This window comes from Cervus elaphus, chromosome 19 (genome assembly GCF_910594005.1).
Source record: "Cervus elaphus chromosome 19, mCerEla1.1, whole genome shotgun sequence".
Classification (NCBI taxonomy): Eukaryota; Metazoa; Chordata; class Mammalia; order Artiodactyla; family Cervidae; genus Cervus; species Cervus elaphus.
The window spans coordinates 66,879,859-66,906,306 of NC_057833.1; the positions used below are offsets into that span (position 1 = coordinate 66,879,859).

The 26,448-nt window shown below is 45.5% G+C and overlaps 1 long non-coding RNA gene across 1 annotated transcript; it reads left to right on the top strand.

The window, feature by feature from the left end:
- The first annotated feature begins 361 nt into the window (after positions 1–361).
- LOC122675988 lies at positions 362–26,049 on the top strand. The gene is made up of 4 exons (XR_006335388.1): positions 362–475; positions 790–879; positions 22,459–22,819; positions 25,570–26,049. It is a non-coding gene; the product is annotated as an uncharacterized LOC122675988 (long non-coding RNA).
- The last annotated feature ends 399 nt before the right edge of the window (positions 26,050–26,448 follow it).

Here is a 26,448-nt window from a genome sequence, read left to right on the forward strand (position 1 = left end):
CTCCTTTAGGATGGACTGGTTGGATCTCCTTGCAGTCCAAGGGACTCTCAAGAGTCTTCTCCAGCACCACAGCTCTCCCTACTGGAATGGAAATAATCACATGCACAAAAATACCTAGCAGCCAAATATGGGTCCTCCATGTGTCAGCTCCTGTTGACTTGATCTTGCTGTTGGCTTTGAAGACGGAGGGAGGGCCCGTGGAATGCAGGCAGCCACCAGAAAGCTGGAGAGACCAGGAAACAGACTGTCCCCAGAGCTTCCAGGAGGAACCAGACCTGCTGAGACCTCGGTTTTGGTGCCAGTGTCAGATGTCTGACCCCAGAATTGTAAGATGACACGTCTGTGTTGTTTTAAGCCAGTGCGTTTGTGATCATTTGTTACATCAGGAAATCAACACACAGGAGAGAAAGGGCTCCCCAGGACCCCATCCCTCCCACTGGGAACTGGCCAAGGAGTCTGATGACATCTTGAGAAGGTTTGTTTGTAGGATGAGCCTAGAGGGGGAAGGGGTGTTTTGTGGGTGATCAGGAGCAGGAACTGGAGAGCCTCTGAAAGAAATCTCCAGGCAAAGCTGGAAGGAGCCAGAAGGGAGTGTCCCGGCTCCTCCATCCAAGTTCTTGAGACTCATCAGTGCTCAGAAGGACGTGGGGACAGGTGGGGAAGGGAGAGGTTAAAATTAGTACACAGGTTAAAACAAAACAAAATAAAATTAGCAAACAGGTGCACAGCCATGCAAGAAAGCCAGACCTGCTGTTTCGGGAACAGGACTTTTTTTTCTTTCTTTTGCAGGGAGCCTTCCCAAATCATCTCACCTCCCTGTGAGCCAGATCTTGGCAGCTCTGCGAGGTCCATCGTCCCGGCTCTGTTCTGCCTGCTGAGGTCGTAGCTTTTCTTCTCCTCCCCTTTCCTTTTAAATATTCTTTTCTTCTCCTGATGGCCTCTCCCTCATGGTTTTCCAGTAGAACTTGGGATTTAATACAGGGGGAAAACAAATGACAGATGAGACTTAAAAGTGGAATGTTATGAGTTTCTCAAAGGAGACTATGAAAAAAGGAGAAATGTTCAAGTAACATCTAAAAGGGAGGAGAGAGGACAAATGAAAGCAAAAATTTTTAATGGAATTTGCAATAGGTGTGGATGGGTGGGAATCGAGGGGCCTTGAATGAGCGTATACCCCCCGAGGGACTCTGGTCTCCTAGAGAGGATGGCTGGATGGGGACAGAAGGCAGAGGATGGGCCAGCATTACCCGCAAACATCAAAAAGGCCAAAGTAAGGCACACGTTATGAACCTTATGGCTGGATTTTTCTTTTTTTTAATGTTTATTTCTTTTTAATTTTTTAATTGGAGTCTGATTGCTTGACATTGTTTTGTTGGTTTCTGCTGTACAATGAAGTGAATCAGCCATCATCGTTGTTGTTTAGTTGTTCGGTGGTGTCCGACTCTGCGAACCCATGGAGCACAGCCCGCCATTGCTCCTCTTGTCCATGGGATTTCCCAGGCAAGGATACTGGAGTGGGTTGCCATTTGCTTCTGCCATCCAGACCCAGGGATCAGACTCTCACCTCCTACTGTGTCTCCTGCTTGGCAGGCGAATCCTTTACCACTGAGCCAGCTGGGAAGCCTGAATTAGCCATATGCATACACATACATCCCCAACTTCTTGAGCCTTCCACCCACCCCATCCCACCCTCTAGGTCATCACAGCACTGAGCTGAGCTCCCAGCTATCAGCTGTTTCCCACTAGCTGTCTGTTTTACCCATGGTAAGGTAGTGTGTATATATAAATGCCACTCTTCCAATTTGTCCCACCTATGGTTTGATTTTCCTATTCTGATTCTTGGCCTTCTCTTGGATGTTTTTTCTCAAAGCTCCATCACACTAGAAAGAAGAAATGGGCCTTGGAATTCTGTACTTCCTTTCTTGTACTTCCTGAATGGCAACCCCAGTCACGTAGACTTCAGGGTCTTGGAGCACCGACCACATTTTCTTCCACATCTTGGCCTTGTGATATTTTGTGCCCTGTCCATTTGTCACCTGACTCCAAATATGTATATGGCCTTTATGGTTGAAAGGAGCAGTGTTTCAGGTCTTGTAAAAGTGAAGTGAAAGTGAAAGTTGCTCAGTCATATCTGACTCTTTGTGGAATTCTCCAGGCCAGAATACTGGAGTGGGTAGCCTTTCCCTTCTTCAGGGGATCTTCCCAACCCAGGGATCGAACCCAGGTCTCCTGCACTGCAGGCGGATTCTCTACCAACTATCAAGGAAGCCCTTCAGGTCGTAAGCCTGTACGCTTTTGTGAAAAATGCAGACTGCTTTGTCTTCATACCCAACGTTAAGGATCTTGTGTGGACGCGTCGAGTGACTTTGTGGGTTATTCTTCAGGGGTCATCCTCTAAACTTGCTTAGAAGTTGTGAAATGTGTCTTGATATTAGCCTTGGTCTTTGAGTTGACAAACGGTCTCAATACAAAATAGTTCCAAACACTGGCATGCAGTCAGGTCCTTGGATGCCTTCTGCCACTCATTAGAGCTTTCATTTACAATTGTTTTTCGATCACTTATCTGTTGTGTTAATTATGCTTTGTCAATTTATTAATGTCTCATATTTGCTGTCATGTGTGATCATAACATTGTAATAAAAGCCATTAATCTGTAGGTGATGGCAGGTGGTAGGCATCCAAATGTGACCTAGAGGGAGAAGTGAATTTATAGATGACATCACAATATTTTTCTCTTCAAAGTTCCTATAATGTTCTCTTGCAAAGCCTTTTTCTTTCTTTCTTTTTTTTCTTTCTTTTTTTTTTTTTTTTGGTGTGTTTGTCTTGAGGACACAAGCCTTTGAAATAATTTTTCTCCAGGAATTCTCTCTGGTGCCAATTCTCCATGACAACTGTTGAAAATACCCTGAGATGTTTTATAAAAAAGAAACCTCAAACCCAATAATAGTAATAAAATTACTAGAAGCAAGGGTAGAGATCAGCCAAGGCAATTAAAAAGTTTCTGAGTAGCAAAGCAGTCATTTCTGCAGTTGCAATTCTAATCCTGTTGAAAATTGTCATTGTCTTGAATCCCTTTGATGAGACATCTCCCTGGGTTGCTTGTAACGCCTCTGGTATGAGTGTCTTGGAAAAACAAGTCTAATTTCTGCCTTCCCTTAGGGAAGAGGAAGATGGAATATTTTTTCCTTTTCTTGAGCAGCATGTAATTTTGCCAGATTCCCTCTGAGAAGCTCCACATGGCATCCGTATGATAAATGGCTACGTGGCTCTGCAAATAATTTGAAATTCTGGGGAAATCCTCCTGGGTTGGCAGGAAGAGGAAGGGTCTGTGCCACATTTTGGGGAAAGTAGATATTTGAGCTGAATGGGGTCACCACTGGAGTACACACGTATTTCATGTCTGTTGCCCACCTGGACAGGGCAGACCAAGAGGACATTGACCATCTCACAGCAGGGGTACTGATCAATCCCAGTCCTTGGAGGTGGCTGAACTCTCCTTGGAAGACCTGCCTGCAGAAAGGCAGCTTCATCCCACACCCGGGACTTCATAAAGTTGTCAGAGGGCTTCAATTATGTCGGGAAAGTGTGCAGATGAAGGTTTCCCCGGGAACTCTTGTTCTGACTTGAAATTACTCGAGCTAGTTGCTAACCTGGGAGGTGGGGCACCTTCTGATGGGGGGTGGCGGGGCAGTGCGGGGAAGGCATCTGAATGGCTCCTTTTCTGGATCCTGGCGACTGTCACAGTGGATTTGCAGTTTCTTGTGAGAGGCCAGCCTCCTCGGGGGCCCTCTAGCAGTCCAGACACGGCCAATTTTAGGGCCTGGAGCCCCCACTCGGGAGACCCGGGTGTGTGACGATGCGAGGGGAAGAAGGGGTGTGTCCATTTGCCCCTTCGTCCTCTGCGGTCTGGTGTTTTCCTCGAGGAGGGAACACCTGACTTCACCTTCCCAAGGCCTCAAGCATCACAGAACAAACATTAGTGCTAGTTCCCTCATCAGATCACCAATAATCTCAGCTTCCTTGAAAGAAACCCTCTGATCCTGTGGAATCTCATCCCTGGTGTTTCACTGAGGGCAACCAGTCAATAAGGACTGGGCCAGCAGTTTAGCCAGATTCTGCACAGAGTTTAAGCACGTTGTGGAAGTCCTCCACCCTGAGACTCTGCCTCCATGGCTTTGCCCCCTTCATGGGCAGCCTCCTCCCTAGCAAAGGGCAGGGTTGGGGAGATCCACATGGGCCATTCTCGAAGCCCCACAACTATATATATATATACCTTTTATATATAAAAGTCACCCTATTAAATGGCACAATCCAGTGGTTTTTTTTTTTTTAATTTATTAGAATACAGTTGATTTACAGTGTTGTGTTGCAGGTGGACAGCAAAATGATTCATTTATCTCAGTCTCAGTTCAGTCGCTCAGCCATGTCCGACTCTTTGCGACCCCATGAACCGCAGCATGCCAGGCCTCCCTGTCCATCACAAACTCCTGGAATTTACCCAAACTCATGTCCATTGAGTCGGTGATGCCATCCAGCCATCTCATCCTCTGTCGTCCCCTTTTCCTCCTGCCCTCAATCTTTCCCAGCATCAGGGTCTTTTCAAATGAGTCAGCTCTTCCCATCAGGTGGCCAAAGTACCAGAGTTTCAGCCTCAACATCAGTCCCTCCAATGAACACCCAGGACTGATTTCCTTTTAAGATGGACTGATTGGATCTCCTTGCAGTCCATATACATATATTCATTCTTCCCAGATTCTTTTCCCATTTAGGTTATTACAGAATATTGAGTAGAGTTCCCTGTCTTATACAATAGGTCCTTAGACCAATAGGTCCCGTTGGTTATCTATTTTATATATGGCAGTGTATATTAATCCCAAGCTCTTAATTCATTCCTTCCCTGAACCACTGTTTCCTATTGTTAGTATTGTGTCTGTGAAACCCTTTCTGTTTCGGAAACAAGGTCATTTGTATTCCTAAGATTCCACATATAAGAGATGAAAGTGAAAGTTGTTCAGTTGTATCCGACTCTGCAACTTATGGACTATACAGTCCATGAAATTCTCCAGGCCAGAATACTGGAGTGGGTAACCTTTCCCTTCTCCAGAGGATCTTCCCAACCCAGGGATCGAACCAGGGTCTCCTGCGTTGCAGGAAGATTCTTTACCAGCTGAGCTACAAGGAACGCCGAAGAATATTGGAGTGGGTAGCCTATCCCTTCTCTAGTGGATCTTCCCGACCCAGGAATCAAACTGAGGTTTCCTGCATTGCAGGTGGATTCTTTACCAACTGAGCTATCAGGGAAGCATATAAGAGATACTATTTGATATTTGTCTTTCTCTGTCTGACTTCGTTTAGTAAGATAATCTTCAGGTCCAACATGTTGCTGCAAATGGCATTGTTTCATTCTTTTTTATGGCTGAGTAATATTCCATTGTGTATATGTGCCACATCTTCTTTATCAATTTATCTGCCGACAGAAATATAGATTGCTTCCATGACTTGGTTATTGTAAATAGTGCTGCAGCGAACACAGGAAACCTCACAATGATTTCTAGTCCCTGAGTTGTAAGGAATTCTGGAATTGAAGAACATGCCCGCTTTCCTGATGGGGCAGGAGGAAAAGCACCTTCTTGCTGGAAAGCTACAGCTTTCCTACAAGGGGTCAAATAGGTTTTTAAAGCTTTGCTGGTCATTTAGACAATAACTCAACACTGCCATGATAACATGAGAGCAGCTATGTATCGTACTTAAATGAGTAGTCACAGCTATGTGCCAATAAAACGTTACATGCAAAAACAGGCAGTGGGACTTCCCTGGTGGCACAATGGATCAGAATCTGCTGCCAATTCGGGGGACACTGCTTTGATCCCTGGTCAGGGAGATTCCACATGCTGCAGAGCAACTAAGCCCGTGTGCCACAGTTAGTAAAGCCTGTGCACCCCAGGACCCATGAACCCCAACTACTGAGTCTGTGCACCCCAGGGCCCGTGAGCCCCAACGACTGAGTCTGTGCACCCCAGGGCCCATGAACCCCAATGACTGAGTCTGTGCACCCCAGGGCCCGTGCACCCCAACTACTGAGTCTGTGCACCCCAGGGTCTGTGAGACCCAACTACTGAGTCTGTGCACCTCAGGGCCCGTGAACCCCAACTACTGAGCCATGCACCCCAGGATCTGTGAGCCCCAACTACTGAGCCTGTGCACCCCAGGGCGTGTGAACCCCAACAACTGAGTCTCTGCACCCCAGGGCCCATGAACCCCAACTACTGAGTCTGTGCACCCCAGGACCTGTGAGCCCCAACTACTGAGTCTGTGCACCCCAGGGCCCATGAGCCCCAACTACTGAGTCTGTGCACCCCAGGGCCCGTGAACCCCAACTTCTGAGCCCCTGTGCCCAGTTCTGAGTCCTCTGCAGGTTTGGTCCAGGGCCTGGGTTCATCACTTGCTAGCCCCCCCACCCACCCCCAAGATGTTCAGTCAATTGCATCTGTGTGACCTCGAGGGGGACAGCAGATTCTTCACCTGGTGTGTATGTTCTAGTATCTTCTTCTGGGAAGTGATGCCAGCCTCCCTCCCCTAGTGACAGAAAAGCATTTCATGGTTCAATGTTTGATTTCATGTGTCAACTTGGCCATCTATGCTGTCCAATGATTTCATTAAATGCCAATCTAGGTGCTGCTGTGGAGATATTTTGAAGGTAGGATGTTGATTTAACCTCAAAGATCAGCGGACTTTAAGTCAAGGAGATTATATTATCCTCAGTACTGTGGATGGGCCTCGAGCAGTAAGTTAAGAGGCTCTCAGAGCACATCAGAGACTTTCTTGAAGAGGAAGAGATTCTACCTTCAGCTCCTGCCTGAGACTTTACAGCCCACCCTACAGCCAGACTCCACAACTGTAGGTGTCAGTTCCTTAAAATCAGGTTGTCTGTCTGCCTGTTTGCCTAAACACACACACACACACACACACACACACACACAGAGCTGGTTCTGTTGCTCTAGCAGAACCCTCACTGATACACATGGTAAGAGCAAAACAGAGATGCAATTGTGATGACACATTTAATTAACAAAGTGATAGTTTAATGATGTGTTTTCCATTGGGAAGGTAGGGGAAAAAAAAGCCCGTCTTGAATGGAAAAGGTGGATCTATTTTTGGTTCTTCTGCTTTCATCTCAGGGGTCATTAAGAGACAGATGTCTGTTAATGCAGAAGTGTTGATGACTCTCTGCCCAACCTCTCACTCCCACCCAGTTTGGCTCAACGGGCCTTGGAGTTGCTTACTTTCGGTTCTCAGGTATGAATCAAGACAGGCTAGGCCTCGTAGACGCTTGCGTAACTCCAGCTCTGCAGGCAAGATTACGCCCCGTGAGGCACACCCAGCAGGGCTTTAGGGGGAAATCCAGTGGTGCGTTCAGGCATTATTCACTCTTGCTAATGAATAAGTCATCTTGGGTAGACAACGGAGGTCTGGGGAAGTGACTCCAGGGCCTTAGAAGAAAGTTATGAGCCATGTTGAGTCTGAACCTTAGTAAATTACCATCCAGGCTTAGTAAATTTGGCTTCCAGGCTAAATGCCAGGCACAGGCCACTGGGCTGAGTCTTCCCACAGCGGGCGGCTGTGTTGAGTTACCTTGATGCCAGCTCATAGGGATGCAGGCCAGCACGTGTCTCAGTTCTCACAGGCAGAAACCTCTGCGCCGTGGGGCCGGCGGCCTGTGGACCGGAAGATCTCTGAGAACCGAGGTGGCGGAGGGCAGGGAGAGCAACTGTCTACCTGCAGGGCCCAGAGAGTCCAAAGGGCACCCGTTTCGACTCTGGGACGTCAACAACGGTGCCACTGACAACAGGAGCCAACAACCTGTGGTTTGTCTTTGGCAGCCCTTGCCCGGTGCTTAAGGCCAAGGGCTGGAGGAAAATGTGAATTCATGGTGGGAGGAACGAAAAGGATGAGCAGCTCCTCCAGAAAAGATCAACCCGAAACTGCCAAGGGTTAGGGAGCCGCCCGCTTTTTTCAGTGGCTAAATATCTGGCTAGGCCCGCCAGAGGTAACAAATAAAAACAGAAGATGCCAGAGAAAAATGGTGCTGGGACAGCTGAATGAAAAGTATGAAGTTGGAGTCTTTCTTATATCATATACCAAATGTGCTCATGGACTTAAAAGTAAGAACTAAAACTGTAAAATGGGCTTCCCTGATGGCTCAGCTGGTAAAGAATCTGCCTGCAGTGTGGGAGACCTGGGTACCATCCCTGGGTAGGGAAGATCCCTTGGAGAAGGGAAAGGCTACCCACTCCAGTATTCTGGCCTGGAGAATTCCATGGACTGTATAGTCCATGGGGTGGCAAAGAGTCGGACACTGCTGAGCGACTTTCACTTTTCAAAACCATAAAACCATTAGAAGAAAATAAAGGGAAAATTGTTGTCACTTTGGGTTAGGGAAAGCCTTCTTAGGTATAACATCAAAAGCATAAGCAACAAAAGAAAAAAAATAGATTAATTAGACTTCATCAGAATTCAAAACGTTTGTCTTTCAAAGTGGCTTAATGGTAAAGAACTTGTCTGCCAATGCTGAAATTGGGGGTTCAATCCCTGGGTTAGGAAGATTCCCCTGGAGAAGGAAATGGCATCCCACTTCAGTATTCTTACCTGGGAAATCCCAAGGACAGAGGAGCCTGGAAGTCGACAGTCCATAGGGTTGCAAAAAGTAGGACACTACTGAGTGGCTAAACAACAGAAATATTTCCAAGAACACAATCAAGAAAGTGAACAGACAGTTCACAGAATGGGAGGAAGTATTTTTAGGCAATTTAAGTAATATGAGTATAGTATTCAGAATTTGTAAAGAACTCTTAAACTCAATACTAAGAAGATGAGCAACTCAATTAAAAAATAGGCATAGAACCTGAATAGGGGACTTAGTTGGTGGTCCCGTTGTTTGGACTTTGCCTTCCAATGCAGGGGATGCAGGTTTGATCCCTGGTCGGGAAGCTGAGATCACACATGTCTCATAGAGTCCAAAAAAAAAAAAATAGAACAGAAACAATATTGTAACAAGTTCAATAAAGACTTTAAAAATGGTCCACCTTAAAAAAACTCTGATTAGATGTGACTTCAAAAAAGATGCACAAACAGCCAGAAAGCACATGAAAAGATGCTTGTTGGTCATTAGGAAATTGAAAATCAAAACAACAGTGAGTTAGCACTTCATACCCACCGACGTGGAATAATAAAAAAGCCGAGAGACTCTTTTAGTAATTGTAGTAAAGATGTGGAAAGATTGGAACCCTGTATATTGCTGGTGGAAATATGCAATAGTTTAGTTGCTGTGGAAAACAGTTTGGCAATTTCTCTAAAGGTCAGAGTTATTGTATGACCCAGTAATGCCACTTCTAGGTACACATCCAAGAGAAATGAAAACAAACATCCACACAAAAACGTGTGCATGAAAAAAAAAAAAAGAAAAAAAAAAACAAAAAAAAAAAAAACAAAAACGTGTGCATGGATGTTCCCTGCAGCGTTGTTCATAATAGCTTGAAAGTAGGAATAGCTCAATGCCCATCAACTGATGTTTGGGTGAAGAAAGTGTGTTACATCCATCCAAAGGAATATTATTTGGCAGTAATAAAGAACAAGATTTAGCTCAGGGGGTAAAGAATCTGCCTGCAGTGTAGGAGACCTGGGTTCGATCCCTGGGTCAGGAAGATCTCCTGGAGGAGAAAGTGGCAACCCACTCTAGTATTCTTGCCTGTAGAATCCCATGGACAAGGAGCCTGGTGGGCTACAGTTCATGGGGTCACAAAGAGTCGGACACGACCCAGCGGCTAAGTACACAAAGAACAAGATACTGACCTGTGCTACGTGGATGAACCTTGAAAAATCATGCCAAGTGTAGTAAGTCAGTTCTAAAAGACCACATATCACAAAATGTCCAGAACAGACAAATCTATAGAGGCAGAGAGTAGATTAGTGGGTTGTCAGGGGCCAGGGAGCTGAACTGGGTGCAAGCAATGGGCGTGACCACAAATGCGCATAGGGCTTCTTGGGAGGGTGATGAAAACGTTCTCAAAAAATTGACTTCGGTGACGGTTATACAACTCTGAATGTACCAAAAACTCATTGAATTTTATTTAAATGGGTGACTTATATGGTATATAAATTATACCTCAGTAAAGCTGTTAAAAACACTGAATGCCCAGTTTAATAAGAATTTCAGGCAAATGAGGACTAATTTTTAGTATAATGTCTCTTGCAATGTTTGGGATATGCTTATATGAAAAAAATTATCATGTTTATCTGAAATTCGAGCTGCAGCAAGGTGGCCTGTATTTTATCCGGTAGCCTCACAACCTGAGGGCGCGGCCATCATGTGAGAATAACTTGGAGAAGGATCAGAACTTGGGGCCACTATATTTTTTCAAACTTTTTGTTTTGTATGGGGGTAAAACCAATGAACAACGTGCGAGTTTCAGGTGAAGAGCAAAGGAAGCCAGCAGTACTTACACATGTATCCGTTCTCCCCCGTACCTCCCTCTCCTCCAGGCCGCCACAGAGCGTTGAGCCCAGTTCCCTCTGCTCTACAGTCGGACCTGGTTGGTTGTCCATCGTGAATACTGCAGTGTGTAAAGTGGTCACCACTTTTTAACCCCCGCTAGGCTACCTGGAATCAGAGACAAAATCAGCCTGTAGGCTCTGGATCTCACAGGCCAGAGGTGGTTCCCAGCCTCTGAAGGTCGTGCTTTGAGAGGCTTCCTGAGTTACTTCTAAGCAGTTGTCATCTGTTTTGCCAGCCAGGGAGGGCCTTGATCTAAATACTCAGGATTCTTACTTTAAAAGAGGCAGGGCCTACAGGTTATCTCTTTTCTGCACCTCATCCTGCGATGTAAGTTCATCTTTCCTCTCATCTTGTTTGGAATCAGGGTGGGCCCCCTGAGTGGTTTTCTTTTTTAACCAGAGATTTTCTTTGTTTAATTTTTGCTACACTAGGCCTTTCTTTGTCACCCTGCTTATTTAACTTATATGCAGAGTACATCATGAGAGACGCTGGGCTGGAGGAAGCACAAGCTGGAATCAAGATTGCCGGGAGAAATATCAATAACCTCAGATATGCAGATGACACCACCCTTAAGGCAGTAAGCAAAGAGGAACTAAAGAGCCTTTTGATGAAAGAGAAAGAGGAGAGTGGAAAAGTTGGCTTAAAGCTCAACATTAGAAAACTGAGATCATGGCATCCAGTCCATCACTTCATGGCAAATAGATGGGGAAACAGTGGAAACAGTGGCTGACTTTATTTTTCTGGGCTCCAAAATCACTGCAGATGGTGACCGCAGCCTTGAAATTAAAAGACACTTACTCCTTGGAAGGAAAGTTATGACCAACCTAGACAGAATATTAAAAAGCAGAGACATTACTTTGCCAACAAAGGTCCATCTAGTCAAGGCCATGGTTTTTCCAGTGGTCATGTATGGATGTGAAAGTTGGACTGTGAAGAAAGCTGAGTGCTGAAGAATTGATGCTTTTGAACTGTGGTGTTGGAGAAGACTCTTGAGAGTCCCTTGGACTGCAAGGAGATCCAACCAGTCCATCCTAAAGGAGATCAGTCCTGGGTGTTCATTGGAAAGACTGATGCTGAAGCTGAAACTCCGATACTTTGGCCACCTGATGCGAAGACCTGACTCATTTGGAAAGACCCTGATGCTGGGAAAGATTGAGGGCAGGAGAAGGGGACGACAGAGGATGAGATGGTTGGATGGCATCACCGACTCAATGGAGAAGAGTTTGAGTAAACTCCGGGAGTTGGTGATGGACAGGAAGGCCTGGTGCGCTGCAGTCCCTGGGGTCGCAAAGAGTCGGACAAGACTGAGCGACTGAGCTGAACTGGACTGAGGCCTTGGTTGCCACCTGCAGCTTTCTCTGGTTGCGGTGAGCAGGGGCTACTCTCTCTAGCTGTGGTGCCCGCGCCTCTCACTGCAGTGGCCTCTCTTGTTGTGGCACATGGGCTTAGAGGCCCTAGGCATGCGGAATCTTCCTGGGCCAGGGGTCGAAACTGTGTCCCCTGCACTGGCGAGCTCTTAACCACTGCACCACCCACGAAGCCTCATCTCTCTTCTGGCTACTCTCAGGTCAGTGAAAGTCCTCTGGGCCCCTTGTTCCCCGAAAAGTCTCGGGTTAGTAATTAGTGTGTCCAGCACCTCGTCCTCAGGAAAACTCCTTCCTTACCTCCTCCCCCAGTCTGGGGGAAAGGGAAACAGGGGAGGGGCCTGGTTGCTTCTTTGCTCTATCAGTTCCTTCCTAATTCCCTCTCCCCCACTATGGCACTGACTTCTCCATGGAGTGGGGCACCCAGGCCAGGTTGTATTAATACATTTCTGGTAACTGTGTGGAGCTGGTCTCAGAGGGTGTTTCAATTAGACCTTCTCGTGTTCTGTATTCATGAGAATTCTCTCTATTCATGAGAATTTTTGGATTCTGCCTTACTTTGTAGCTGATTGCTTTATTCTTAAAATAGGTACACTGGTCACCAACTAAATATTGGACTTTTTTAATCCCCTCCTCTGTGTTTCTGTCCCTGCCCTCAGATCTTCTGGTCAAACCTCTGCTCCAGGGATGCGTGGCAAAGCTGTCCTGGCACACACCTGGGGGTGGGTGGGAATCACCCAGTTGGAGGAGGGCTGAGCTCCGGCTTAGGACCCACAGCCCCCAGAGAGTTATCCTCGAGGTCACCAGGCTTGTGTGGAGGCCTCCTGCTTGGAGGTCTTCCTTTGGAAACTCTAGGTCATATTCTCTACCCGGTGCTCTTGGGTCTTGAACTATCTTAGTCACACACACACACCCAGTTCAGTTCAGTTCAGTTCAGTCACTCAGTCGTGTACGATTCTTTGCGACCCCATGAATTGCAACACGCCAGGCCTCCCTATCCATCACCAACTCCCAGAGTTGACTCAAACCCATGCCCATCGAGTCGGTGATGCCACTCAGCCATCTCATCCTCTGTCGTCCCCTCCTCCTCCTGCCCCCAATCCCTCCCAGCATCAGGGTCTTTTCCAATGAGTCAACTCTTCGCATCAGGTGGCCAAAATACTGGAGTTTCAGCTTCAGCATCAGTCCTTCCAATGAACACCCAGGACTGATCGCCTTTAGGATGGACTGGTTGGATCTCCTTGCAGTCCAAGGGACTCTCAAGAGTCTTCTCCAACACCACAGTTCAAAAGTATCCATTTTTTGGCGCTCAGCTTTCTTCACAGTCCAACTCTCACATCCATACATGACCACTGGAAAAACCATGGCCTTGACTAGATGGACCTTTGTTGGCAAAGTAATGTCTCTGCTTTTTAATATGCTGTCTAGGTTGGTCATAACTTTCCTTCCAAGGGGTAAGTGTCTTTTAATTTCATGGCTGCAATTACCATCTGCAGTGATTTTGGAGCCCCCAAAATAAAGTCTGACACTGTTTCCACTGTCTCCCCATCTATTTCCCATGAGGTGATGGGACCCGATGCCATGATCTTAGTTTTCTGAATGTTAAGCTTTAAGCCAACTTTTTCACTCTACTCTTTCACTTTCATCAAGAGGCTTTTTAGTTCCTCTTCACTCTCTGCCATAAGGGTGGTGTCATCTGTATATCTGAGGTTATTGATATTTCTCCTGGCAATCTTGATTCTAGCTTGTGCTTCATCCAGCCCAGCGTTTCTCATGATGTATTCTGCACATAAGTTAAATAAGCAGGGTGGCAATATACAGCCTTGACGTACTCCTTTTCCTATTTGGAACCAGTCTTGTTGGTCCATGTGCAGTTCTAACTGTTGCTTCCTGACCTGCTTACAGGTTTCTCAAGAACATACACACAAATAATTTATGGGATGCCATGTAATTATCTGAGGTTTGCATTGCATTGAACCTGATAATAGCCACCAAGAAAAACCACCTACTAAGGCAGGTCCCCAGATATTTCTGGCAAGAGAGACAACGACTTCTCTGGGCCGTGTAGGGGGCGGGTTGAAAGCGTGTCATTTGCACTTCACAGCAAGGGGGGACTCTGGGCCCCCACCACATGCTTTCTGAGAATTGGTCTGGAACTTGTCCCGGAACAGTCACCTCCCCAGATGAATACAGAGGGAAGGCGTGGCGTCAGCATTGCTTTCACTGAGGCCTGGGAGGAAGGAGTCTGGTAGAGGGGAAATCTCCAGGGCTGGGAGCAGGTAGAAGGGACTGTGAGTGGTGGCAGAGGTGGGGACAGCTGTGCATGACCACGACTGCTCACCAGCATCCCTCAGAGTGGCCAGGAGGTGGAAGCAACATGAGCAGCCACTGACAGACAAGGGGATAAGCAAAACGTGGTCCATCCATAGGGTTGTTCAGCCTCATTCCTTATTACTGGTATTATTCAGCCTTCAAAAGGGTGAAATTCTAACACACGTTCCAATAGGGGCGAGCCTTGAGGACATGATGATAAGTGAAATAAACCAGTCACAGCAAGACAAATTCTGTAAAGATTCTACTTGATACGAGGATCCTGGAGTAGTCAAACTCATACAGACACAGGTGTAATAGTAGGTGCGGGGGGAGAGGGGCGGAGGCTAGGGACTTATTGCCTAATGGGGACAGGGTTTGAGTTTGGGATGACTGGAGGGTGGGTGATGGTTGTTCAACCACGTGAATGTGCTTAATGACACGGATGTCTAACTGAAGAATGATCAAGATGGTCAATTTTGTGTTATGTATATTCTACGACAATGAAAAAAAAGTGAAAAAAGATGCTATGAAGAATAGCCACCCTCCCCCCACCCTCAATGGGAGGAACTTGAGATCGTTCTTCCAAAGTACTGGATGCACCGTGATGAAGGTCTTCTCTTCATGTACCTTCTCAGCTGGATTCTGCATCCTCCCTTCTGAGCCTGAAAATTGGAGCAAGTCTTCTCTCTGTTCTGAGGTCAAGACGCTGAATTTGCACTTATGCAAATTTGCAGCATCAACAGATGCTGAATCTGTTCTCAACAGTACATCCCCTTCCAGCAGCAAATACTTGTTCCAAGTGGGAAAGCAAGTGCCAGGCTGCTCCAAGCCCTTTCCATCTCTCCTCCAATGCTCACGCTAGCCCCACACTAGTTATGGAAGGGAATTGTCTAAGATTCTGCAGCTAGGAAGTGCCGGAACGCTTGTCAAGTCTACTCCAAGGCCTGTGGCATTCACTGCTCTCCATTATGGCCATTTGTTTTTCGACCCTCAGCTCTGATTCCCGTTCTCTCTGAAAGCATCTCCGGTCTGGCAGCAATCAATATCACAGCTGCTTCCTGTCCCTTGGAATCATTATAACAATCTGGACCACCCCTCTGAATCCCTGGAGCCTTCTCAATGAGCATGATGCCGCCTGCAATCCCTTTGAGTGTGATGCACAGAGAAAAATGACTTCTGCTCTGCTAGGGAATCAAAATATTAAAGGAAGATGATGTCTTTCACAGCTGGGAGCAGCTCTGATTTTTCTATGGTTCCTGTCTTTCATTGACTTGTGCTTCAGTATTCTTTTGGGAATATCTTACTTCCACAGTGTTCTGAGTAGGAAACAGATTTAGTCAGCATGGTTGGCATCATGCAGTTAGATAAACTCCTGCTGATTATCGAACTGGGGAAAGTCATCTGAGCCTAGTGGAGCAAAATTCCAAGTTCTCCTTTGTCCTTCCAAATGTGTCTGTGCCAATAGTATTCTACCCAACACATTAACATGAAGAATTGCTGAGAGAAAAACAAAGATCGTTTATTAATGTGTATATGTGGAGTCTAAAAATAGGGTACAGATGAACTTATTTGCAAAGCAGAAATAGAGACAAAGATGCAGAGAACAAATGTATGAATACTGAGTGGGCAAGGAGGGGGTGGGAGGAATTGAGAGACTGGTGTTGACACGTATATGCTGTTGATAGGATATATAAAGTAGATAACTAATGAGTATATACTATATAGCCCAGGAAACTCTACTTAATGCACCGTGATGACGTGAATGGGAATGAAGTCCAAAAAGGAGGGGGCTGCTTTATATGTATGGCCAATTCACTCTGCTGTACCCTAGAAACTAACACACCATTGTAAGGCAACTACCCTCCAATAAAAATTAATTTTTTTTAAAAAAAGAAAAATTTCTGTTCAATAAAGAAAAAATTTCCCTTCAGTAAAGACGATAAGGCAGACACAAGTATTTCCACACTAAGAGAAAATATTTGTAATATTAAAACTGACAGAAGATTACATTAGAAAAATATTGACTCAATCTTGCTAACTTGTGTTCTCACTTCCTGACTTAATGGTAAAAATAAAGTTTGATGGCAGAAAACAATCAAGTCAGGAAAGAATTGAGTCTTAATGTGGATGTTGTGACTAAAAATATCTAAAATTTTAATGCAATTTTCTCTAATTGATATATTGATACAGAAAGGAAGCACAGTGTAGTAGAAAGACCATATTATGGTCTGAATGTGTGTATGTGTGTTTATGTACTCAGTTGTGTCCGACTCTTTGTGACTTCATGGACTGTAGCCCGCCAGGCTCCTCTGTCCATGCAGTTTTTCAGGCAAAAATACTGGAATGGGTAGCCATTTTCTTCTCCAGGGGATCCTCCCGACCCTGGGATCAAACCTGTGTCTCTTGCATCTCCTGCACTGGCAGGCAGGTTCTTTACCACTGAGCCGCTGGGGAAGACCTATGGTCTGAAGGTGTCTCCTCAAATTCCCATGCTGAAGCCCTGACCACTGGTGTGGCTGTATTGGAATTGGGGTCTCTGAGGAATTACTTAAGTTTAAACAAGATCATAAAGGTAGGACCCTGCTCCCAGAGGATTAGTGTCCTTGTAAGAAGAGGCAAGATGACAAGAGCTTCCCTTGTGGCTTAGCTGGTAAAGAATCCACCTGCAATGCAGGAGACCTGGGTTCAATCCCTGGGTTGGGAAGATTCCGCTGGAGAAGGGCAAGGCTACCCACTCCAGTATTCTGGCCTGGAGAATTCCAGGGACTGTATAGTCCATGGGGTCACAAGGAGTTGGACATGACTGAGAGACTTTCACATGAAGAGACAAGAATGGACTTCCTGTCTGCAGGCCAGGAAGAGGGCTCTCATCAGAAACCCACCATGTGACACCTTGACCATGGACTTCTTCTCAGCCTCCAAAATTGAGAGAAAATACGTTTCTACTGCTAAAGCTGCCTGGTTTGTGATATTTTTGTTATGGCAGCCTGAGAAGACTACTATGGATGAATATTGTGGGATGGAACACAATTAGGTTGGAATTCTGATTCTTCCACTTTGCTGGTTGACCTTGGACAAGTTATTTCATTTTTCTGAACTTGATAAATAACAAAGGATCAGTGTATCTTATTGGTAGGTTTGTTGTGAGAGATAACATTTGACATCATCAAATTGCCAACATCCCTTTGATCATAGAAAAAGCAAGGGAATTCCACAAAAACATCTACTGCTTCATGAACTATGATAAAGCCTTTGACTGTGTGGATCACAACAAACTGGAAAATTCTTCAAGGATGGGAATACCAGACCACCTTACCCACCTCCTGAGAAATCCGTATGCAGGTCAAGAAGCAATGGTTAGAACTGGACATGAAACAACAGACTGATTCCAAATTGGGAAAGGAGTATGTCAAGGTTGTATATCATCACCCTGCTTGTTTAACTTCCATGCGGAGTACATCATGCAAAATGCTGGGCTGGATGAAGCACAAGCAGGAATCAAGATTGCTGGGAGAAATATAAGTAACCTCAGATATGCAGATGACACCACCCTAATGGCAGAAAGTGAAGAAGAACTAAAGAGCCTCTTGATGAAAGTAAAAGTGGAAAAGCTGGCTTAAGTCTCAACATTCAGAAAACTAAGATCATGGCATGTGGTCCCATCACTTCATGGCAAATAGATGAGGAAGCAATGGAAACAGTGAGAGACTTTATTTTTTGGCGCTCCAAAATCACTGCAGACAATGACTACAGCCATTAAATTAAATGGCCATTGCTCCTTGGAAGAAAGGCTTATTAAAAAGAACAGCATATTAAAAAGCAGAGACATCACTTTGCTGACAAAGATCCATAGAGTTTTTCTAGTAGTCATGTATGGTTGTGAGAGTTGGACCATAAAGAAGGCTGAATGCTGAAGGGTTGATGCTTTTGAACTGGGGTATTGGAGAAGACTCTTGAGAGTCCCTTGGGCTGCAGGGAGATCAAACCAGTCAGTCCTAGAGGAAATCAGTCCTGAATATTCATTGTAAGGACTGATGCTGAAGTGGAAGCTCCAATACTTTGGCCACCTGATGCGAAGAACTGACTCACTGGAAAAGACCCTGATGCTGGGAAAGACTGAGGGCAGGAGGAGAAGGGGATGACAGAGGATGAGCTGGTTGGATGGCATCACTGACTCAATGGACTAGAGTTTGAGCAAACTCTGGGAGATGGTGAAGGACAGAGAAACCTGGTGTGCTGCAGTCCAAGGGATTGCAAAGAGTCAGACACTACGGAGTGACTGAACTGAACTGAACTGAGACACTCAATGGGGCTTCCCACGTGGCTCAGTGGTAAGGAATCCACCTGCCAGTGTAGGAGGTGAAGAGACAGAGGTTTGATCCCTAGGTTGGGAAGATCCGCTGGTGTTAGAATTGGCAATCCACTTCAGTATTCTTGCCTGACAAAGTCCATGGACAGAGGAATCTGGCAGGCTACAGTCCGTGGGGTCACAAAAGGGTCAGACACAATTGAGTGACTAAACACACACACACAGACAGACACTCAATAGGGTCTAGTTCAGTTGTAGTATATACTCTAAGCCAGTTTTCTTTCCTAAAGGCCAATCCTTTCCTAGTCACTGAATTATGAGACACTGCGTATTTGGTAACTTGAAGGGTATGTGTTGTTGTAATTGACAGGGCAAAGGGAATGCTTTCCCAAATGCAGTATGTATTTCTGTATTTATTCTTTCTGTTTTAAGACATTGGCACAGAATCCTCTTGGGAAGAAAGCAGTTCATGCCACTATTAATGACCACACAGGTGGTCATTCCTGGTCAAAACTCCCCAGTGAGGCTCTGAGGAGTTGGAAGCTGACAAACAGAATCCAACCTCCTCCCTTAGACCTGGCCAAGAAAAATGCATCTTCACTCCAAGGGAAAAGCTTTTAAAAGAGCCTGAGTGCTTACTTAAAATGTGGTGAGCACCTTCATTCCAGCCACACATCACCAATATTTAACTAACACTAACTGCTAATTCTAAGGTGAGCTTTTGTGGAGGTGTCAAAACTACTGAGAATCAGACACTGAAACGCTGCTCCAATATCTGGTTCTTGTGTGGATTGTGGGAGGCAGTGTGTGGAGAGGTCTTTGCCAAAGTTGACATTTTAGAAGTAGTTTCAAAATTGCTTCTGCAAATGTTGGAAAACTGTCACTCAACATCGCACAAATCCTTAGGTTTAGCACTTCCGTTGAGCCTGAATTTTTGTGGCCTTGATATAGTCACTGCTTTGCAAGCATGGTACATATTCTGATGCCCTCATTATCAATTTATCAGATGAACATGTGGGAAGAGACCAGAAATTCCTTTGTGATTCTGTTAGTTTGGATTCCAATGGGGCAAAGTGTGAAACTGGAGAATTTATGTCACCATTTTAAACTATAGAATAAATAACACTGACCATGAAACAGTTGGGACAACCCATGATGAATCTAGCTTAAAATTGAAGGTAAGCTTCATTTCTTTTCTTCCTCAGAAGGACAACCTTTGCCCCTTGATTATGCTTCTCCTCATTAGTCATGGAGACTTTTGTTCAGTGCTTAAATTATGGGCTCATCTACATTCCTGACAGTCTGTATCAACTGTACATGTCTTGAGCTATTGGCTATTGGGAATTCCAGATTTTCTGTGTCATTGCCATGGCTGATGAACTTCATGGGCAATTAAACTACGGGTGGGGAAAGTGGTTGGTAAAAAAATATCCTGAGGGGCTAAAAGCATTAATCAGGCACCTCTGTGAATTGCTTGTCTGTTCATTGAGAATGTGGCAAGTACATTGTTGTTTTCTTTTAGAATCACTTGGGCAGCGTGCAAACAACTTGGTCTGACACTACATCTGGGATCCTGGCAATGGTTCTGCTCCTAAAAAGACATGAAGGGTGAAATATCTAAGAGGCACCAGCATTCCACGTCAGGTGACAGAGCATCTTTCAAGAATCCACAGGGGAAGGCTAGCCCAGGAGAGGACCTTCTTGAGATTGTACATCTCTTCTTACCACATGAGGAGATTTATAAGAACTGATCATCTGAACAACTGGTAGCAGAATTCTTCTCAAGTAGGAAAAATCACTGTGTTGTTTGGAAAACACCTTGAATGCTTACAGTAGGAAAAGAGCCCCTGCATTGTCAGAGATGAGAAGAGGAGGTTGAGAAAAGAGGAAGGAGGAGAGACAGGTCAGGGGATGGGGGTGATGGTGCTGTGGGGCTGTGGGTCTGCAACTGGAGCGAGTTTTCATACAAACTTCATTTGAACCCTTGTCCATCTTCCTCTGGGCTCTCCTGGTGGCTCAGGGGTAAAGAATTCCCCTGCCAATGCAGGAGACTCAGGAGACGGAGGTTCGATCTCTGGGTCAGGAAGATCCCCTGAAGGAGGAAATGGCAACCCACTCCAGCACTCTTGCCTAGGACATCCAATGCATAGAGGAGCCTGGAGGGCTGCGGTCCACAGGGTCCCAGAGCCAGACATGACTGAGTGACTGAGCTCAAACTCCAACTCTCTCTGGCCAGCAGTCTGCAGTAAAGCCAGGAACCCTAGCGTGTGTTCTGTGATAGTTTTGTGAGAGAGCACACACGCCTGTGTATGTACACATGCTCCCATACATGTATACCTCTCCATGTGTGTTCATGCATGCACACATGAATATCCATGCACACTGCTGCCCACGCGTGCACACATTTGCTGTGTTCGGTTCTTCACCTGGGCTTGTGTGTTCCTGTGCTGCAGACCTGCCCCAGGGCCGGAGCCTGGAGGCCACAATCTCAGGAAACCATAGGATGAGTGGAGAGGAACTCATGTTGCCACCGTGGACATAGAACTGGGGGCCAGACTCAGGTCGTTGCGATCTGGGGGGCGGAGAGAACCTACCTCTTGTTTTTGTTCAGTCATTAAGTTGTATCTGACTCTTTGCCACCCCACGGACTGCAGCACACCAGGTTTCATTGTCCTTCATTATCTCCCAGAGTTGGCTCAAACTCTTGTCCGTTGAGTCGATGATACCATCCAACCATCTCATCCTCTGTCGTCCCCTTCTCCTCCTGCCTTCAATCTTTTCCTGTATCAGAGTCTTTTCCAATGAGTTGGCTCTTCACAACAGATGATCAAAGTATTGGAGCTTCAGCATCAGTCCTTCAAGGAATAATGCTGAATATTCAAGGTTGAATTGAATATTCAAGGTTCAATGAGTATTCAAGGTTGATTTCCTTTAGGATTGACTGCGTTGATTTCCTTGCAGTCCAAGGGGTTCTCAAGAGTCTACTCCAGCACCACAGTTTGCAAGCATCAATTCTTTGGTACTCAGTCTTCTTTATGGTCCAACTCACATCTGTACATGACTCCTGGAAAAACGATAGCTTTGACTCTATGAACCTCTGTCAGCAAAGTGATGTGTCTGCTTTTCAATACACTGTCTAGGTTTGTCATAGCTTTACTTTCAAGGAGCAGGCATCTTTTCATTTCATGGCTGCAGTCACTGTCCGAAGTGATTTTGGAGCCCAAGAAATTAAAATCTGCCACTGTTTCCGCTCTTACCCAACCTATTTGCCATGAAGTGATAGGACCAGATGCCATGATGTTAGTTTTCTGAATGTTGAGTTTTAAGCCAGCTTTTTCACTCTCCTCTTTTACTTTCATCAAGAGGCTCTTTAGTTCTTCTTCACTTTCTGCCATTAGAGTGGTATCATCTGTATATCTCAGATTGTTGATATTTCTCCCAGCAATCTTGATTCCAGCTTATGATTCAACCAGCCTAGCATTTCATATGATGTACTCTGCGGATAAGTTAAATAAGCATACAACTTAAGTAAATGACTTTCTTTTTTTCAGTTTTATTGAGGTATGGTTGACAAAACTGTAATGTATTTAAAGGCTACATTATGGTGATTGGATATCCATGTACACCATGGAAGTTTCCCACACTCCTGTTATTTACCACACACCTATCACCTCACTTCTTTACTTTCTTTTTTATTTTCTGAGAACATTAAGTTCTACTCTTTCAACAACTTTTAGTTATTCAACACAGTATTCTGATGATAGTCACCAAGTTACACATTCAATCCTTAGACCTTCCTCATAGTTAAGTCTGTACTCTTTTACCAGCCTCTCCCATTTCCCCCACCCCAGACCCTGACAGCCACCATCCTACTCTCTTGTCCTATGACTGACTTTTTTATCTTTTAGATCCCACATTAGGTTATGACTTCAGCTGCAAGCATTTCTTGCCATGGTTCTGCTTTTGCCTCAGCTGGATTTCAAGCAATCACACTGTTACAAGGACCCTCGAGCAAAGGGCTGGGCTCCCAAGGTGTACAAGAATAGCTTTCTGTAGCAGATGCTGGAAGACTGGCCGATGACATTGGTTTCTTGGGGTGTGATGTGCATCACGCCATATTCGACACCTGATGAGTTCTCACCAGCTGCATCTCAACACATGGAGTGTCTCCATCGAGGCTTCGATGAGGTCTTATACCCAAACAGGATCCTGGGATGAAGGTTGCTAAGTGCTTATGACAGTTCCTGGCAGACAGCAGGTGCTGGTTACTGGAATATGAAGGTATTTCAAGTGCTATTCTCCTGATGCTTATTCCTACCACATTGGAATCCCAAATTGGATTTTCTTGGAAACTATGAACTAAGATGACTCCAACATACTGGGGCTCAGTGGGGTTTGTCCTGGGGAGGAAGGCAGAGGTGTTCTTCTCCAGGGCTCCAGATGGAGCAACTCCATTTCAAGGAGTGCCCCCAATGCCTTCAGCCCCTGGAGTTAGAGTATACCTGCTGAGCTGTCCCCGGAGGTAGAGGCTCAAGACAGGGACCCTCTGGCCAATGCAAGGAAATACCTGGGTTTACATTTTCCTGCAGTTTCTTCAGTTGAATGTATGGTTTTACCTTTCACTTTTTAAACCTTAGTCCAGCAGGAGTCAAAGCTGATAACAAAGTTATCTTTACTTTGTGAAACAAGTCATGCAGTGTGAGCTAAGTTGCTTCAGTTGTGTGCGACTCTTTGCAACCCTATGGACTGCAGCCTGCCAGGCTCCTCTGTCCATGGGATTCTCCAGGCAAGGCAATCCACTCCAGTATTCTTGTTTGGAGAATCCTGGACAGAAGAGCCTGGCAGGCTACGATTCATAGGATCACAAAGAGTCAGAAATGACTAAGGCAACTTAGCTCACACACAAGCACTGCATGGCTTGTTTTGCAAAGTAAAGATAACTTTGTTATCAGCTTTGACCCCTGCTGGACTAAAGATCTAAAAAGTGAAAGGTAAAACCATACATTCAGTTGAAGAAGATGTAGGAAGGTGTCTATGGCCTTACAGAGGGAAAAGGATTAGTAAGCCAAAATTTAAAAGCTCACATTACAGGCAAAAAAAAAAAAAAATCAATGAAACCTTATTGCCCTTAGGACCCCATGGACAAGGTTAGAGAAGGATGACAGATTGGTGGAGTCAGGCTGCAGAGAGACGTGTCCACAACTGAAACCAATAAAGAATATGCAAGAAACATCTACAAACCAGTAAGATAGAGAAGACTTTCTATGAAATAATGTCATTGGCAGCAACATGGAAGGACCTAGAGATGATCAAACTAAGAGAAGTAACTCAGAAAGAGAAAGACAAACACCATCTGATATCACTTATATGTGAATCTGAAATCTGGCACAAATGAATTTGTTTATGAAACAGACTTACAGATATAGAAAACAACCTATGGTCAAAGAGGGGGAAAGGGAGTGGGGAATAAATTAGGAGTCAGAAATTAACATAATCATACTATTATATATAAAATAGACAATAAGGTCTTACTGTAGAGCATAGGGGACTGTATTCAATATCTTGTAATAAACCATAATGTAAAAGAATGAAAAAATATATATGTATATAAATGAACACACACACATGTGCACCCCCCCCACACACACACATAACTGAATCACTTTGTTATACACTAGAAACTAACACAACATTGTAAATCAACAATATTTCAATTTAAAAAGAAGAAGAAATCTTAATGGAAAAAAGGTGAAGGAAAAACAGGTGATTTATAGGAAAGGTTGACCCCCAAATGTGCTTAAGCATGGGAGGAGACCTTCGTTAGGCACAGGGATGGGAAAAATGCAAAGCAGAAGACACCACCTTAAATCTTTGAGGCAGGATCAGGAAGGCTTCTGGCGCTAAATGTTGGTGGGGGAGTGGATGGAGGAGCCCTCAGGCCTTGCACTCGGGGCATTCATGGTGCTGGACTCTGCCGGGCAACACGGCAGCGCTTGAGCTAGGTGGACCCCGGCAGGTTCCATGATGGGCTCCTGCCACAGTGGCGCTGGCGGTGGGGCTCCCGGGCCGGAATTCAGGTGCAGGCTCATCAGAGCCACAGGGGCGTGTAGGTGAGGCTGGGCGATGCAGGGCCGAGGGTGGTCTCAGGAAGCTGGACACCCCTGCTGCCCAGCCCTGGCCTGGGCGGGGGGCACGTGCAGGGCAGGTCCTGGAGGAGCAGCAGCGGTGGGGAGAGGTGAGGAGCCCCTCTGCAGGACACCCCTGGCTGGGATGCACCTGTTTATGCTTCCCTCCTTCCCTCCCTTTCAACATGGATCTCCAACTCTTTGTACATTTGCTGATTCTCTTCACGATGAGCCATGCACCCCAAACAACTTGCCATTTCCTCTTGGAGAGTTTGCCTACATTTGCACTGACGTGTAGTGAAGTGTTAGTCGTTCATTTGTGTCTGACCCTTTTGTGACCCCATGGATTGTGGCCCACCAGGCTTTTCTGTCCATGGGATTGTCCAGGCAAGAATGGTGGACTGGGCTGCCATTTCCTACATTTGCATTCGCTGCCTTATTTAGTGATAGTTAATGAAGACGTCCTCAGGTTGCTCCCGCCTGCCACCCCCTCGCTCCCCCCACCAAACACAGGCCTCTGCCACATGCAAGTGTTGTGTGCTGCTGGGGACATAAGCTTGACCAAGTCCGCAAGTGGGCTGGACCCCTAGAACTTAAGGTGGAGGAGTTGATAACCAACGTCTCTTTGTTGGATGGGCCAGGATTCTCAAACTCTTTGGTTTTGGAATCCCTTCACACTCTTAAAATTTGCTTAAGACCTCCAAGAGCTTTTGTTTTTGTGTACTGTGCTAACCAGAGCATTTTTACTGTATTAGAAAGTAAAAAGTGAGAAATTTAAAAGCCATTTAATTGACTAAAAATAATAAACCCACTACATTTCGGCATAAACAATATGTACATTTTTTTTTTTAAACTACGTGTTCCAAAGCAAAGTAGTCTAATTGAGAAATTAACATTATTTTGCAGATTTTTTTCAAGTCTCTTTCATGGCTGGCTTACTGGAAGATAGCTGTGTTCTCATTCCTGCCTCTGTATTCAATCTGGTGCAGTATCAAACGTCACAAAACTTCTGGAAAACTCCATGGATTGTTGAGAGAGCAAGAGTGAGAAAGATGGGTCTCAGTGTTACTATGAGACTCTCTGTGACCTCATGGATGCCCCAGAGGGTCTAAGACTCCCAGAGGTCTCTGGCTAGACCACGCTGACGACCACAGTGTTGGCCTCAGTTAGTGCCTTTATCCCAGAATCCAGACATCCAGTGATGTGATGATGTGATCCAGGGCTGAAGTCTGGCTTAGATCCTCAGACACTAACCTAGAAACTGGGGGCAGGGGAACGCTCCGGTGGGCTGCAGGCATTAAATTTCCCTTTTAGTGTTTATTTGTCTCTTCCGAGTGTTTTCTGCTGCTGCTCAGTCACTTCAGCTGTGTCTGACTCTTTGTGACCCCAAGGACTCTAGCCCACCAGGCTCCTCTGTCCATGGGATTTTCCAGGCAAGAATATTAGAGTGGGTTGACATGCCCTCCTCCAGGGGATCTCCCCAACCCAGGGATTGAACCTGGGTTTCCTACATCTCCTGCATTGCAGACAGATTTTTTTTTTTTTTTTTTTTTTTTTACTGCTAAGCCATCTGGGAAGCCCAGAATGTTTAACTGGTTCTTATAGTATTGACCACAGGAAGTGGGCTGTAGGCAGCTCACTGATTTTTATCTGTTATTTGCTGAGCACTTGCTATAGGGTAGTCTTTTGCTAAATGCTTTCTCTTACTAAAATAAGTTTATCTTTGCACGTCTCTTGACATACAAAGGCTTTGAATCAAAAGCATCCCCTGTGAGCGGAAATGTA